The sequence below is a fragment of the Lepisosteus oculatus genome, unplaced genomic scaffold (genome assembly GCF_040954835.1).
Source record: "Lepisosteus oculatus isolate fLepOcu1 unplaced genomic scaffold, fLepOcu1.hap2 HAP2_SCAFFOLD_45, whole genome shotgun sequence".
Classification (NCBI taxonomy): Eukaryota; Metazoa; Chordata; class Actinopteri; order Semionotiformes; family Lepisosteidae; genus Lepisosteus; species Lepisosteus oculatus.
In genome coordinates this window covers 2,021,189-2,037,142 of record NW_027167988.1, presented here as the reverse complement: position 1 = coordinate 2,037,142, position 15,954 = coordinate 2,021,189, and the positions used below count along the sequence as shown (strand labels likewise).

The window sequence follows — 15,954 nt, the reverse complement described above, 5'->3', positions numbered from 1 at the left end:
TGCTGTTAACAGTTCTTGAATGCGTGCTTTACGAGCACCTACATATCGTGTCGGTTCTTTCAGCTTTATTCATTAGGTTTTCAAAGGCATAAGTAGAGCACCAGAGGTGCGAACGCAGAATGTGTGGTTATCTGAAGAACTGCTTTCCATGGCAGCGGGTCCAAGCGATTTAGCATTTTTATAGTACCGGGAAAGGAGAAGCGGCACTTTGCCTTTGCCGCGCAGGCACAAGGCGACGTGCGGCAGACGCCGGAGTCGGCAGGTTTCGAACCTGCGCGGGGAAGCCCCAACGCATTTCGAGTCCATCGCCTTAACCACTCGGCCATGACAAAAGCGAGCTCGCTGCCGCCGCATTCCTCCTATAATCTAACACGGAGTGCGAAGTCGCTGCGGAAACCTTTTTAAAGTCGCTCTCCGTTAAAAAAAAAAATACCTTTCACAAGATTCGTGCCGGCAGACAGACATGCCTCAGAGGGTTTAAGGCTGGCTTCACGTTCAAATGATGAAGTCCCCCAGTCCGGATGTCAAAATGCAACTTTGGCAGACAGAAAAAACATCAACAAACCACAAATGTGGAAAAGGATTTTACAAGCTGCACCACACTGCACTTTCCAAAGCATTTACATTCGTGTTAGACGCAGGAATTGCCTTTGATTTGCGCGCTTACGAACGCCATGGAAAACGAAACAAAACTAAAGCCCTCAGCTCCTGCACTTGATTATAATGCCGTTACGTGTCGAAGCAGGAATTTACGTCATCCTACCACTGCAACACGGGGAATAGAGGGAAATGAGAACAATCTACGAATTGTCTCTAAACAGTCCCTACAGTTGTAAGACGCCTGGAAGCGTGCACCCCCATCATTAATCTTTGCGCATCTGTGCAAGGTAAACTCTGGAGCAGTCTCTGAAACGGCTCAAAGGAAACACGTGATTGATTCCATGTGCATCTGGGGTTCATTTCTTATTTACATTTAATTCAAGGGAAAGGCTTGGGTCAGTTTCAGACGGCCTCCAACAGCGAGATTCAAGCGTCCCACCTTCAGCCCAATCTGCGCCGCCAGAACGCCAATGGCTCCTCTGGTCTCCGGGGTGCGGTTGTGACTCCGTAACCTAAAGTGTTGGTGGCAGACAAATGGAGACTAACAGGTGATGTCCTAGGACATGACTACATTGTGACACTCGGTGGGGATGGTGACCATTGCTTGGAAAAGAGTGCGAGGCCCCTTTAGAAAAACATTTTGTTAACAGGCATTCTGCCTCAGCCTAAACACCTATAGCTTGCAAAGCACATGCTATTAGACAGGCACCTCTGCAAGACCTTAAGAGTCTCTTAAACTAGTGATAGAAAGGTGTTCCCAATAGGCGATGTTCGGCTTTCAAATCATCTCTCCGTGGAAGCGCCGAGATGCAGCTGTTTAAGGCTTAGAAGCAGCTGACTGTTTCACTACCTAGCTGATCACTGTCAGTCAGGGAGCTCAGAGGTGAAAAGCCTGTCTGAGAGACAATTCGTCGTCGATCAGTTCAATATGTTCCGTACCAGCTCGGCGCACCTGAGATCATCTTGGTAGCCGTGTAGCTCAGATGAGTGAGAGCGTGTGTGTGTGTACCACCGTGATTGGATGCCGGTCCTTCTCAGGTCACAGTAAACCTTCTGCTGCCTAACTTCCCTAATTTTGGGGATCCCTTTGAAAAAGCAAAGGAAAAAAAAACTGGCTCTCATCAGCGTGATTGACCCTCCCCAGTGTGCCCCAGTGGCCTAATGGCTAAGACACTGGCCTCCTAAAACAGCGATTGTGGGTTTGAGTCCCATCTGGGGTGCTCCTGTCCCATTTTGAGCGTACAAATGTCCTTGTGATTTGCAAAGCTACAACTCCACTTTACTCAGTGAGCGTCTCTGCTTTTCTCTCACATACAGTTGGGAGAAAAACTTTTGTAAACAGCCCTTCGGAATGATGTGGATTTCTGCATGAATGGCTCCTAACATGTGATCTTATCTTTATCTAAGTCATAATAATTAATAAAGAGAGTCTGATTTCACAAACAACACACGCCCAACATTTGACATTGCTGTTTCTTTATTGACCAAATGGTTTAAACAATCAAGGTCATTGATGGAAAAAGTACGTGAACCCTTATATTAAGGAGCTAGTGGAACCTCCTTTATGACAAAAACCTCAATCCCCACTTTCTGTAGCGGCTGGTCAGACCTGAGCAGCGGTTAGGAGGTATTTTGGCCTATTCCTCTATGAAAAACTGTTTCAGTTCATGTATATTTTTGGGATGTCTTGCGCTGAACGGCCTGCTTCAGATCACGCCACAGCACTTCAATGGGATTGGGGTCAGGACTCTTACTTGGCCATCCCAAAATACGGAATTTCTTCTGTTTCAGCCACTCTGTTGTTGATGTACGCCTTTGTTTTTGTCATGCTGCATGACCCAGCGTCTTTCGAGTTTTAGATCACAGGCAGACACCCTGACATTCTGCTGTAGAATTTCCTGATACATCTTGGAATTCATCGGTCCCTCGATGATTGCAAGCTGTACAGCCTCCGCTATGCTTCCCAGGTGGGATGAGGTTTTGGAGTTGGTATGCAGTGTTTTGTTATCTCCAAAAATAACGCTGTGCACATTTACCAACAAGTTCAACTTTTGTCACGTCTGTCCACAGAACATTGTTCCAGGAGTTGCTGTGGAACATCCATGTGGTCTTTAGCAAACTTGAGAGGGGCAGTGGTGGTTTTTTTGGGGGGAGAGCAGTGGTTTCCTCCATGGTGACCTCGCATGATCACCACTCCTGTTCAGATTTCTTCTTATGGTGGACTCATGAACACAGACGTAAGACAAAGTCAACCACCTGTTCGCTAGATCCCATCCCCACTCAGCTAGTCAAAGATTCCCTCGAAGGACTGGCAGGACCTATAATTAGTATGATGAATGCATCGCTTGCGTCAGGCGTTGTACCTGATCAATTTAAGGTAGCGGTTGTTAGACCGCTCCTTAAGAAGTCAAATTTGGATCCACAAGTTCTTAACAACTACAGGCCTGTCTCAAAGGTCCCATTTCAATCTAAAAGTCTTGGGAGAATAGTTGTTGCCCAACGTCAATCGTATCTGGATTCAAATAATATACTTGAGAAATTTCAGTCTGGTTTCTGAAACTGCATTAACAAGAGTCGTAAATGATATTCTCTTAGCTACTGATGCGGGGAATGCAACAGTGCTTGTGCTTCTAGATCTTAGAGCTGCCTTTGACACAGTTGACCTCTCTGTTTTGTTACACAGGCTTGAGTTTGAGGTTGGCTTATCTGGAACCGTCCTTCAGTGGTTTACTTCACATTTTACTCATCGTTTTCATTATGTTCAAATATCTAATAATTGTACTGCTTCATCAATGTCACCAGTTCAATTTGGGGTACCAGAAGATCAGTGCTGGGACCAATATTGCTCTCTCTCTCTACATGCTGCTGCTAGGTAGGATAATATGAAAAAATAATATGAACTTTCATTCATATGCTGATGACACTCAAATAAACATTTTGTTTACACCAAACGACAACTCTTCTATTATCAGTTTAGTTAAACGCATTAAGGAAGGAAATACTTGGATGTGTGAAAACTTTTTGTTACTCAACTCTGAGAAAAATGAGGATCTGTTGATCGGAGGCAACAATACTGATAGGACTACTATAACTTCAGCACTTAACTCAGAGGATTTAAACATTTGCCTCAAAGAGACAGCACGTAACCTAGGCGGCATATTAGGCACAAGGCTCTTAACAACTTGCATTGTTAAGTGCCTTGGGACAACCTTGTTGTGAAAGGCGCTATATAGAAATACATTGATTTGAATTGAATTGACAATGTAAAATGTTGTGTGTGTTGTTTGTTAAACAAGACTGTCTTTATTTATCAAAAAATAAAAGGAATTTGCTAGGAATGCAAACGTTAGGTTGCGCTTCTTCATGCTGCATCGTCGGCATGAGTGGAGCTTTTTAAACGTCTGTACTTACTGTGCCCCATAAGAAATCGTTTGTCCCCGTTCAAAAGAGATTGTGCGATGTCCTGCAGTGTTCGCAAAGCAAACCTTTGACAGTTTGAAAAGAGGAATTTATTCTGCTTCCTGTGCGTGCAGTAGTTACAAACTTGAACGTCTTTACACGATTTGCTGCAGTTTTCAGTGGGCGGGCTTTGTCAGATGGCTTGGAAAAACGCACTGTGTTTCGGCTCGGGAAACATCATGAGAAGTGTCCTGCATGTTTTCTGTGTATAGCTGTCTTTTAACGCATACAGAATTCATTCGAAATCATTGATTTCTCCAATTAACAAGGGTCCCTTAAAGGATGAGTCAAAGTAACGTCTAATCGTTTCCTTAGAGCTGGTTCAGAGTTTGCTCAAGAGTTTACCTTTCACAGATGCGCAAAGAAGAATGTTGGGGGTGCACGCTTCAAGGTGCCTTACAGCTGTAGGGAGTGATTCGAGACGATTCGTGGCGTGTGCTCGTTCCCATATACCGTACGCCCCGGGGTGCAGTGTTAGGATGACGTACAATACCGCTTGGGCACGTAACAGTGTTATATGCAAGTGCGGGACGTGAGGGTTTTCGTTTGTTCATTTTGTTTTGCTCTGCTTTGCTTTGTTTCGTGGTCAAGAGGCGTAAGGTAAGTCGTAATCCAGGGAGAACACTGGTGGCAAACAGTCCGAGGTGAGAGGCGAGGTCCAAAGTCGAAAAGGCAGAAGGGGAGTCCAATATCCAGAATAAACGAGGTAATGGAAAAAACGCCAGGTAGAGCTCTCAAGGAGTAGACTCAATACCAGCGGGAAGCTGGTAAAAATAGCACTGCGTACCGCACGGTGGAGTGTGTGCAGGTGGGTTAACTCGTGCGGCGGCGTTTGTTAATAATCACCCGCTGCTGGTGCTGTTTAGATTGCTTAAGAGTTGGTCTTAACTGCCTGGCGGTCATGACAAGCTCCTCTTTAAGCTGTGGTTTAGTTTTGCATTCATGTGTTTCTAGAGCAGTTATTTATGGGGGTGGGTGGGTCTTTCACAGAGGCTGAGGACAAATCCCCTGCATGAAAGTCTACTGTGTGCGTTCAAACAGTCACAGGTCAAGAGCCAGGCAGGAGGACAATGGACAGAAGAAGCAACGAACTAAAAATAAAAGAACGAATATGAAAAAGCCACCATCTTTTTCTTTTTGACATTTTCCGACTTTCATGCAAGCCAGGACAAAGTTGCTCGTAGCTACTTGTGGATTCAAATACTCTATCGAGTGCTTTGATGAGTTTTTGCAATTTGATTGTCGTCCTGTCAGCCTGTTTCTGTTTTGTTTTTCAATCTAGTGATGGAAAGTAAGAGGGAAATGATGGAGCAATCAATAACCGCTCCGGAAAAATGGCAGAAAGAAATGGCCCGTCACTAAGGACATTTGTGAAGCAGAGGAGTGACATCACCACAAAGGCGACTTATTCTGCTGATCGTTTTGGTGAATAATGATTGAGGCGTGTGAAGAGAAAGGTAGCTGCGTCAGCATGCTTAGGCTGCAAAGGATCAAGCAAAGGTTTACTCCATGCTGAAAAGAGAAGAAAAGAAGCACAACGTTTCGGCTGTGGAGCCTTCTGCGCCATCTTCTTTAGCGATGGTGATGATGTTTACTTTGGAAAAACTGAGACACGCATACTGGAGGGGCTTGAACCACCAACTTTTCAGCACCACAGAGTCTGACAGTCTTTTGTGCGCCCTACATTTGCAGGTTTATGGTCAAAGAAAACAATCACTTGCGCTTCTTGCAGCCGGCAATCTTTTTCCACTGACAACCAAGAAATGGATTTCATCTTTCACAAGCTGTATGGATTTCTTCAAAAACAAGTTATTCCAGAAAGGAAATGAATTCTTGCATTAAACTGAACCAAGCTGTACATGTTTGTCTGAAATGAGACATGCGGCACAACAAGACACGGAGAGAGGCACCGCTGGTATTCAGACCCAGGATCGCCTGCTTACTAGGCAGGCACTTTAAGCCACTAGGGAACAGCGCCAGCAGAGCACCGTGCTTTTACAGACACTTGGACACATCTGCGTTCGGTGTGCACTTAACCTGCTCTCTGAGCCCGTTGCCTCCGTCCCATTTAATAGCAGAACTGACGCCAAGAGAAATGATGAGAAATGGCATTTATCTGGCACTTCTCATGTCCAAGGAGCTCAATGCCCTTGACACCTCCCCAAGGCGACAGAACTGTGCATTCTTTGGCGACAACATTTTTTCTTTTGTTTTATTTCTATACTTATTGATAGAATAAAAACGATATGTCATGTACTGTAAGGGAAATGTCTGTTTTCATGGGGAAAGCTAGCACCAGCAAATGTTGTGTTTAGAAGAAGTGATTTAACATGACACGTGACCTAATTTACCGGAGCAAAAGCTCACCCAGCAAGCCCTGCTTTACTTCTACAGGAGAGAAGTACTGTAGAGTCTGCAAGATGTTCAGCTGGGTAGCTACGTCAGCATGCCTCGGCTGCAAAGGAACAAGTAATAGGTTTATTGCATGCTGAAAAGAGAAGAACGGAAACACAGCGTTTCGGCCGTGAGGTCTTCTCACACCTGAAGAAGCCTCACACCTGTAAAAGGCTCCATGGTTTTCTTTCTTCTCTTTTCAACATGGAATACACCTATTGTCTGCAAGATGTGACAATTTCACGGTGTTTTGGAAGAAAACCTTTTTTCTTTGAATTCAAAATCAATCAGAATTTCAGCACGACACACCAACACTTTTTCTGTTTTAAGGAGATGATATTTTAAACCTGATAAAAATAGTAGGAAACACAAGTTTCTTGCTGTGAAAATTTAGATGGGGAAGTGTACTACTGGTAGCAGTGTAGAGCTCTCTGTGGTGGAATGCAAACACATGTTCTATGGGCCAGTGGCGTAATGGATTACGCGTCTGACTTTGGATCAGAAGATTGTAGGTTCGAGTCCTGCCTGGTTTGTGAGGCTTTTAAACCTCTCAGGTTCCTCGGTAACAGGTTGCCGTCATGTATATGAACTATAGAAAAGCATCTGCCACAACCCGTAAATTAGCACGCAAGTGCGGGCTAGTTAACACAGAACTGTATGGAGATCATCTCCAGCTCCAAGCTCAATTGCAATGAAAAAACATGCAGAACAGAACTGGAGAGCAGCTGAATTTGTGCTCAGTAGGGTGGGGAGGACTCAGCATTGCTATTGTTCTAATTGGCATGAACTGCAGGGGATCTGAATCAGAACACGTCACTTAGTTCGATCATTGCGTCAATATGTAGGCCACGTTAATATAGAATTATTACTTTGTCTGTCTCGTCTTTGTATATAGGTGAATGTCCCTGACAATTTCATGTTAGTTTTTAAGAACGACATTGGTGCTAATATATACATATATAGCATATAAGGAACACGTAAAAGTTTAGTCCATGCTGAAAAGATAAGAAAACCGCCACAACGTTTCATCTCGGAATAAATCTTTACTTGTTGTTTTGCAGCCTACCCATTCTGACCTAACTCCTCCCTTGAAATTCCCTAACAGATAAGGGTACGTAACGGCTCATGCGATGCTCAGTTGCAATTTGTCCCAAAACAAACAAGAACAGCAGCTGAGGGTTTGAGTTTGAACATGCACTGTATTAAAGCAGCTTTTATTTCCATTGATAAATGCTAGATATTCCTACAGAGATTCTCCAGGTAGTAAGCGATTCCTGTTTCTGTTTCTATTTCTGTTTCATATATATATACAGTATATATACAGTATTGTACTATTATTATATAATTGTTACACTGTGGCTGTGTTGTGTGTGTTAAGCTGCTGTTGCACTGCAATTTCCCTCACGGGATCAATAAAGTATCTATCTATAAGAAGACATTACCAACAACGACCACAAGATGGAGATATTGTCTAGACATTACCAACAACGACCACAAGATGGAGATATTGTCCAAAGAGGCAAGAAGGGCAAAGCCGCGATAAGGTAAAATCATTTTTTGTAAGAGATTGCTGTCAGAATGCACATCCGTATCCCAAACAGAATCTCTAGTAAAATATGATCATTTGTGAAACAGGCAATTGAGTGTCTGCTACAATATGATTGCTACAGATGCAGCCATTCAAAATGCGCGGGCGTACGCTGTACGCAGTCTACCACAAGTTACCGGTAAATACCGCGAGTTACCGGTAAATACCGCTAGCAAAATAATAGTATCCGGAATTTCCGCAAGGTGGCGCTAATAAAGCTCAACTTCTCATGTTTGAGCTGTAGCCATCAAAGTCTTTAATGAAGATATTACTAATAGTATTAATAATAAATGAACTTGGACAAGCTGTAAACTCAAAGTATTGCCCTGGTCCACATTATTTTTTTCATTGACCGTCTTTGTAAAAGTAACACCACAGCATTTCGCAATCACGCATTTTTTTCCAATCATGCAAAGTACAGTAATTTTTGAGAATCGATTCACCATGCCTTTCACATGCTCATAAAAGAGGTTGATTTAGGAACATAAACATATTACCGTATGCAAACTGTACTGTATACAGTTTGTATATGTATATGTATATGTATATGTAATGTCTTAACTGTGCCCGTTTAAGTATTGAATATTTATTTGGAATTTTACCACTGAAGGGAAATCTTAGTGCCTGAGCATAAAAAGAATAGGAGCATACTGCAACACGTGTGAAGGCCATAAACGATATTAATTTTGGAACATAAACATACAGTATATGGCTGGTCTCGGTACTTTAAAGAAAACATACACGAAACATGGTTTCATTATGACCAGAATCGGTCTTGAGATATTTTTAACTTGATTTACAGTATTTGAGAGGTATGTCTTGACACCGATACTACGTAAATACTCCTCACGTATATGTTTCTAGGTTTATATTATGCATTTCATACGGTCAAATTGCTTTTGAGCAACTGATAAGAAGCGCGAAACGGTATGCCCAGGGCGTTTTAGTTTTCGTTTTGTTTTAATGCAGTGCAGTGGATTGATTAGAGATATCAAGTACATACAAGTCATTTTTTAAATGTTGTAGTTCGTCTTGTAAAAATGTTACGAGTACATCATCTGTCAACAATTACACAGGTTCTGTTTCCATATTGCGGTTTTTGGTTACGTAATATTATTTTCTAATTTCACGTTGTGAATATATGATTTGGGCAAACAGAGCCGCAAAGAAGTACATTATGGGTTGTTGTTGTTTTTTTGCAGTTTTATCTAAAATAAGCGATGCTTAAACCTTTGTCTGATTCTTGTGAAACTATCCACACGACAGTTACCTAGGAGTTGACTTCAGTGATGTCACTGATGGGATGTTTCTAAAAATCCATCCTCTGTAAAACATCTTCTCTAGTTGTTCTGCATATGTATTCGCTAATGAAGCTGTGTGTTCTGAGCCTGGTTCTCTACATTTCTGTATGAACCAGCTTAGAGGGCTAAAGACAGCTTGTGTTTAAATTGAGTGTAAGGTAATTTATGCTTCTAAAGTCATGGTCAGCATTTATTATTGTACTGTGCTGTAAACTTCTTCTGTGCCTAATTACATTATTTTATAGTCGATAATGTTTCTGTAGTGCTTTTTCAGCCCTCAGCATGTGTCTGCGCTGGTGGTGCTGTGGGTTAGGTTCCTGACTCCTATGTCACATGGTCTGTGGTTGAATCTCATGGAACTATGACTTTAATTTTTAACAAACATTTCTTTGAAAAAATGAAACATTTCCCTTGGTCAGAGATTAAATAAAACCTCACTCGCATCAAAACAAATTTATATTTCTAAATATCACAACATGATCGAATTTACGTCTTTTTAATAACAATGAATAGTCACCTATGCGTTACAAAATAAACATTTATATTGATTTGAATCGCGTTTTGATTTAAATCGTAAACGCGTGTTTAAATATATGTGTTTAAAGGCGATATACTGTATAAAAGTGCTGATTCTAATGGAATGTGTTCGGCCGGGGATTCAAAAAAATTATTTTTTTTAATTGCGAATCTAAGGAAAATTGCAGTATAACTTTGTTCATGCACAAACAGTGGCATGTTACATTATAATTTGGGTGTCTCCTCTTGCCAGAAAGCTCTAAATTGCATTTTGAGTGCGGTTTTTGACTTTTTCTAAATTGCAACCCATAAATAAAGCTGATACAGTTTAGACTTACTGTATTCTAAACTGTATTACAACATCACATTGGACAATGCAACGTAAATTGCAAAAATGCACTTGGAATCTGTCCAAGCCCTACTACGAAAATTATTTAAACTGCGACACTTATCATTCATCTTTAAATAAACTTTATTTTATATAGCGTTTTAAGCGAATAGATAATTAGATTGCTCATAAACCTAATCGCTTTTTCTACATAAACACAGCGTGATTGCTCTCTGAAAATGCTTTTTTCTTTATATTTAGGCTCAGATTTCAACTATAGATCGTATTATTATGAACTTTCTTGGAAAAATGTCTTTTATGTAAACCATGTTTGCTATTAATTCATTTAGGGCTAAAATACGTTCATTGTCTTCCAATCGAGTCGAGTTGACATTGGAAGCTTGCCACGCCCGGACTGTTACACCAACGCATTAGCATGTTGAAGCGATTTCATTGAGGAGGCCATCTACTAGTTAACACTGTACTTCCTACTTTGAAAATACCTGTGAAATTGGTTTAATTCGTCACAGCCAGCACTCCGGCAGAGAGGGGGGTTGTACTCGTTAATGTCTGATGACATACAAGTGGAAAGATTACAGATTTTAATCGTTTTTTTTCTGAACCAGGGAAAATCTGATCATGTTTCTCTATAACAATAATAAAAAACTTTATTTTCAATTATTTTACATATCCCGCTTGCACATCGCATGACTTTAATAAATCTATTCTTTATTAATACTAAATAAATAATACTAAAAATACTTCAGCAAAGAGGTCACTTGATTTTTGGAATAATTCCAAATAGCACAATGATCCACTGGCATTCCTGAAGTCTGTTTAGTGCATAATCTTCCAAATACAATCACTAAGCAATTATAAGAATTATACCATCCTATTTCTTTGTGATGTCCTGTAAAAACTAAACCTATTTTTATAAGGCTTTTACTCAAAAGATTTCCAAACACACAAAGCATTTGTGAAGTACTATAGTATTTCTAAAGGTTACTGGTACAACATCAATCATTAAAGCTTAACAATAAAGTTTAGATTGCTGACTATGGACTAACTACATTAACTAACTGCAATGCAACAGTATACATTTTACAAGAATATCTGGTTGAATTCTTGCATTTGTAGCCAATTTAATGCGAGAGAAATAAGCCAATTTAATTATTTCACAAAAAATAATGTGATATAAAATGGATGTTTTTAACTTTATTGTAGTGTTTTAGAAACTAATATGTCTTCAAAAATGGTTGTTTTTCACTCCTAGGAATGAAAGCTGTTGTTATATAATGTTTATTTTCAAATTTTGAAAAATCAAAGGATTCTAGCTTTCTCCCCTTGCAGGCATCGGACACAGAGAACCTCATGGTTTTCCTAAAAATCATTTTTTATGTTCCCTGGTGTTCCAAACTTAGTTTTAATCAATTTTAATTTGTTATTATGTTAAAAACAGGGTAATAAATTTCTAATTGGACTATAAATAATGTCATATTGTCTGCTATAAAACTGATGTTTTCAACTCTATTGTAGAGATTCTAGAATCAACTAATAGAGAATTGAAATAAAAAAGGGCATAAGAAAACATTGCCAACAACGACCACAAGATGGAGATATTGTCTAGACATTACCAACAACGACCACAAGATGGAGATATTGTCCAAAGAGGCAAGAAGGGCAAAGCTGCGATAAGGTAAAATCATTTTTTGAAAGAGATTGCTGTCAGAATGCACAACTGAATCCCAAACAGAATCTCTAGTCAAATATGATCATTTGTGAAACAGGCAAATGAGTCTCTCAGGTGCCCATTGCTCATTTTCAGACACATTTATGCAATACTTTCACCATGCGTTGAGCAATAGGGATTAAAGATACCAGAGGTAAGGTTTAAAAGTGATTCTGAGGTGCAACACATCAGCGATACAGCTAGGCATCTGAAATGCGGGGTTTGAGAGCCCTTCAGGGAACACCGTACCCTAAAGGTACCAGAAGTCCACTAGTATAAGCATTAAGTCACTGTCACCCCTGTTACAATGTGATTGCTACATATCTTCATTTCTTTGGTTTTTAAGGAGTAAGAGTGCAGGGGGTCTAAATCTGCGATCCAGTGTGTTGAAGTATTTCACAACACTACCTGTAGCCCGTATGGAAATAAATACTAATTCTGATTATTGCCCTGGGCATGTACCAATAAATCACTGAGCATATATCACTGTGTTGAAGCTAGAGACCTGTATGTAATATTATGGTGCTAAAATGTCATTTTCACATATATTAATGTAATAAATGATTGCTTATGCTTAATAAACAAATCTAATTAAAATAAAAACTTAAGTTTTGTATTTGTTTTGTACCATAGAACATGATTTTCTTTGTATTTCAAGCCCACAAAGTGTCCAAATGATGCACGACATGATATAAGGAAGATTATCACATGAAAAATCGGTATTATCTTTCTCATGAAAATGCATTCCTTTCATTACCTTTTAATTTTTAAAATGAACTCAAGTTGTGTATAATGTAATAATTTAAGTAGAATAGATTCTAATAATATAATGATCCAGTGTGTTGCACTACTTCACTGCTTCACTGTTCTATGCCGTATGGAAATAAATCCTCAGACTGCTTACTGCCCTGGGCTTGTACCAATAAATTACAGGAGCACATCTATATATCACTGCGTTGAAGCAGGAGACAGACAATCACTGCAAACACATCCTAAATACAGTGTTCCAGCACCTTTGACCTCATCCAGAACGTATCATTTCTTGAAAGGGATTGCTGTCTGAATGCACATCTGAATCCCAAACAGAATCTCTAGTAAAATACGATCATTTGTGAAACAGGCAAATGACTGTCTCAGGGGCCCATTACTCATTCTCAAGACACATGTATGCAGTACGTACACCATGCATTGAGCAAAAGGGATCAAAGACACCACAGGTAAGGTTAGAAGTCATTCTGACTATATTCTAAAATATTGGACTCATATTCTTATGATGGCAGACATGATGCTGCGTTTAAAACCGGGGTTAATGGGCATTATATGACTGTCAATTCTGTTTTGTTTTGGAGACACTTGGCTGCCTATATGGTACAGTGCAGCGTGAAGGAAACATTTTCCAAAACTGTGTCAGCTCAAAAGTCGTAAGAGAACCTCTCCAGCTGCTTTAACTCTCTTCATTTTTGTCATTTAATTGTCTGTCGGCACGATGTGGCAGCGTTGCATGACAACCCATCTCACCACGGAAAGGAACCTAACAGCTTTGGTAAGAGAGGAGAAAAGGACCTGGCCAGTAAGGGGCTCGAACCCACGACTTTGGCGTTATTAGCACCATGCTCTAACCAACTGAGCTAACCGGCCTCACGACAGTGATCCTCTCTGTGCAGCGCCTTTTACTTCTATTGACAAATGATAGCGATTCGAAGAGAGATCCTTCAGACCAGCAAGCAAACCCACGGCTATTTCGGTTTTCTATCTAGGCAACGTTGGTGTCTGCAATAGCATACATGAAAGCGTGATGCAATTTCTGTGGGTACATTTGTTGCACGTCATGCACAGTAAGAGTGTTTCTAACACCAAATAAAAAGTCAACAATTAACGATCACGCCTTCTCCTCAGTTAACCCACTGAAACCCTTGCTGTTAACAGTTCTTTACTGCGTGCTTTACGAGCACCTACATATCGTGTCGGTTCTTTCAGCTTTATTCATTAGGTTTTCAAAGGCATAAGTAGAGCACCAGAGGTCTGAAGAACTCATTTCCATGGCAGCAGGGCCAAGTGATTTAGCGTATTTATAGTACCAGGAAAGGAGAAGCGGCACTTCGCCTTTGCCACAGAGGCACAAGGATACGTGTGGCAAACGCCATAGTCGGCAGGATTCAAACCTGCGCAGGGAGTTCTCAACGGATTTCGAGTCCATCGCCTTAACCACTCGGCCACGACTACAGCGAGCTCACCCCCGCCGCATTCCTCCTATAATCTAACACGGAGTGCGAGGTGGCTGCGGAAACGTTTTCAAAGTCGCTCTCTGTTAAAAAAAAATAAATACCTTTGACAAAATACGTGCCGGCAGACAGACATGCCTCAGAGGGTTTAAGGCTGGCTTCACTTTCAAATGATAAAGTCTCCCCGTCCGGATGTCAAAATGCAACTTTGGCAGACAGAAAAAACATCAACAAACCACAAATGTGGACAAGGATTTTACAAGCTGCACCACACTGCACTTTCCAAAGCATTTACATTCCTGTTAGACGCAGGAATTGCCTTTGATTTGCGCGCTTACGAACGCCATGAAAAACGAAACAAAACTAAAGCCCTCAGCTCCTGCACTTGATTATAATGCCGTTACGTGTCGAAGCAGGAATTTATGTCATCCTACCACTGCAACACGGGGAATAGAGGGAAATGAGCACACGCTACGTACGTCTCAATCACTCCCTAGAGTCGTAAGGCGCATTGAAGGGTGCACCCCCATCATTAATCGTTGCGCCTCTGTGAAAGGAAAGCTCTTGAGCAGTCTTTGAAACAGCTCGGATTAAACACTTGATTGCTTCCATGTGCATCTGGAGCCCATTTCTAATTTTCACTTCACGCCGCCCAAAGCATTTCTAAAACATGAGATTCGCGTTTGGGAATGCGCCCTGCCCTACGAATAAAACAGGTCTACGGGTCAGAAACCTGCTCCACGGAAAACAGTTCTGTTGCGCTTTTGATCAAAGGGAGATTCGCTGTTCTTACTTTTTGATGACATAACACCCAAAGGGGCTTCTTTGGAGCTGGATTCCAACCAGCATCCTAAAGTTTCTTGGCGGTATCCTTTACAGTCCTCTGTTCGGTCGACAAGGGACAGAAGGGGGCAGCTTTCCTCACACACACAGTGCAATGTACTGTAGTATTCCCGTTCATTGAATTCGCAGTTCTGCATCAGACCTCTAACTCGTTTCCTTAGCTTGGATTTAAGCCACGAAGCAGGCTTCTACTGTATAAGGAATCACAAACTATTTGAGAGGCCATCATCCCAGGGGGAACTGACAAAGTCTATCCCTAAACACCTAGCGCAATCTCTCGAGAGACTGTCAAAAATCGCTTTCTCCATTTCCGTTGCAAGTAAGTGAAAATGCGGTCTCAAACCAGAGCCACTTGGCAGCAGCGGCACGTAAATACTGTTACTGTTACTGCTCGATACTGACGTTAGCCTACTATACCATGTTCAGCCACCGCTAGGAAATGTACGGCTCTAGTACTGGAGCAAACAACAGGAGGGCCAAAGGCACACGGGCACACATGTCAGACATGGAGAGTGACGAGAATGGGACTCAAACCCATGCGTGCAGAGTACAGTGGATTAGCAGTCCATTGCCTTAACCACTCGGCCACCTCATCTAGGAAACTGGGCTGTCCAGACATGGGTTGCCGCGCTCCAGATGATCTTTTTCTTTTTTTTCCCTCGTACTCGAGGGTCATTTTCCTGTTCCACATGCGATTTCAACATTTTCCTTGGGAGATGTCAAGCCAGCAACCCACTACTGTGGTTCAGTGGCCATTGTGGAGTTCAGTGGCCCTGTTGTACACAGAATGCACATTGAGCTCCTTGGACATGAAAAGTTCCAGATAAAAGCCATTTGTCATCCTTTCTCTTGGTGTCGATGTTGCTATTGTATGTAAAGGTGGCAACTTGCTCAGCGAACAGGCGGAGCACACACCGAATGCAGATGTGTCTGAGTGGTGTGTCCAAGTGGCTGCAAAACGACAGCACTCCCAG

The 15,954-nt window shown here is 41.4% G+C and overlaps 2 non-coding genes across 2 annotated transcripts; one reads left to right on the top strand and one right to left on the bottom strand.

The window, feature by feature from the left end:
- The first annotated feature begins 6,913 nt into the window (after positions 1-6,913).
- Positions 6,914-6,986, top strand: trnaq-uug (transfer RNA glutamine (anticodon UUG)). The gene has a single exon. It is a non-coding gene; the product is annotated as a tRNA-Gln (tRNA).
- A 7,070-nt stretch (positions 6,987-14,056) lies between these two features.
- On the bottom strand, positions 14,057-14,138 carry trnas-cga (transfer RNA serine (anticodon CGA)). The gene has a single exon. It is a non-coding gene; the product is annotated as a tRNA-Ser (tRNA).
- Between the last annotated feature and the right edge of the window lie 1,816 nt (positions 14,139-15,954).